Genomic DNA, 1,313 nt, shown 5'->3' on the forward strand with positions numbered 1-1,313 from the left:
ATTATCATTCAGGATCAATCTTCAAATCTCATACATGATTTCATCATATCCACCAAGTCAAAACAGCTTACACATTAAGAAAACACCCAACTAAAACATACAACTGTGTACTTTTCTATTGTCCTTTTCGTGTTATTGGATACTCTTTTGTATCAAATTACAAATTATCGTTCCGAATTTTTTAATTTAATTTCTTATCTCACTTATATTTTTTTATTAATCAAGAAAAGATAAATATTTTTTTTCATGTTTTACCCTTTATATTAATTATTTTTTTTAAATTAAAATATAAATATTATTTAATAAAATAATTATGAGAAATTAATTATATTTTTAATTATTATTTTAATTAATACTTCTTCCGTCTCATTTTATTCGTCCCAAATTAGCTAAATTGATGTCCTATTTTACTATCAAGATAAGACAAATTTTTCTTTCTATATTTTACCCTTTACATTAATTATCTTTTCTTTAAATTAAAATATAAATATTATTTAATTAGCATATTTTGATAAACTAATCATGTTATTTATTATTTTTCGTGCTATCTCAATTTGAAATAAGTAGAACAGGAGGAGAAAGTATGTCATAATTTGAGACAGTAATTTAAGAAGAAGAAAATAGTAAAATAAATAAAATGTGTAACTCTGCCAGAAAAAAAGTAAGAGTGGTCGTATAGTCCAAATGCAACCACCTAGGTGTGCGCGGTGGCAAATCCTCTGTTCTCTGCAGGTCTTTATGTGCACGTGGATACCTCTGCTACTGCCTCATCATGTTTCTGCATGCACCTATCCCATTCCCACTACGACGCTTGGCGTCTTCTCCCGCAATTTCCATCTTCCCAACGCATCCTCTAATCTATGTGCTATACTAATCGGTCATGCTTATTTCCCTATCCTCAACAAACAAACAAACTCCTTCACGCAATCTAAATTTTCTCTGTTTCCTGTCATGACATTCTTGGAGTAGCACTTCTGTACCTTCTAGCGTTTTTGAGGTAAGCGATACTTTGTTTCCTTACTCATGTATGTTTTCTTGCTTCATTTTCCATGAATTTATGGTTAGAATTTAGTTTGGGTTCCATTGTTGAAGTACTGCGATTGTATAAGCTGCTTATTCGGTGTATCGGTATTTCTTTTTTGGGAGGAGTACTCGTACAGAAATTGTCTTTGCTTATTTCCATTGATTTTCCTCGGATTTATTTATGATTACAAACCAAATGGGAATATGATATAGCTTCGCTTCCCTCGTAGGAATTGATAACCGAGTACCCATTAAAATTTTGTTTCTTATTTTACTTGATTTCAAAAACA

At 30.4% G+C, this 1,313-nt stretch overlaps 1 protein-coding gene across 2 annotated transcripts in view; it reads left to right on the forward strand.

Annotated features, from left to right (window-relative positions):
- The first annotated feature begins 590 nt into the window (after positions 1-590).
- LOC107850535 (cylicin-2) overlaps positions 591-1,313 on the forward strand; it is an 8,382-nt gene continuing 7,659 nt past the window's right edge. For both annotated transcript variants that reach the window (XM_016695123.2, XM_016695124.2), the window contains exon 1: positions 591-997. The gene's annotated coding sequence lies outside the window, so the exon portion shown is untranslated. The remainder of the gene's footprint in view (positions 998-1,313) is intronic.

This window comes from Capsicum annuum, chromosome 12 (genome assembly GCF_002878395.1).
Source record: "Capsicum annuum cultivar UCD-10X-F1 chromosome 12, UCD10Xv1.1, whole genome shotgun sequence".
In the NCBI taxonomy this organism is placed as follows: Eukaryota; Viridiplantae; Streptophyta; class Magnoliopsida; order Solanales; family Solanaceae; genus Capsicum; species Capsicum annuum.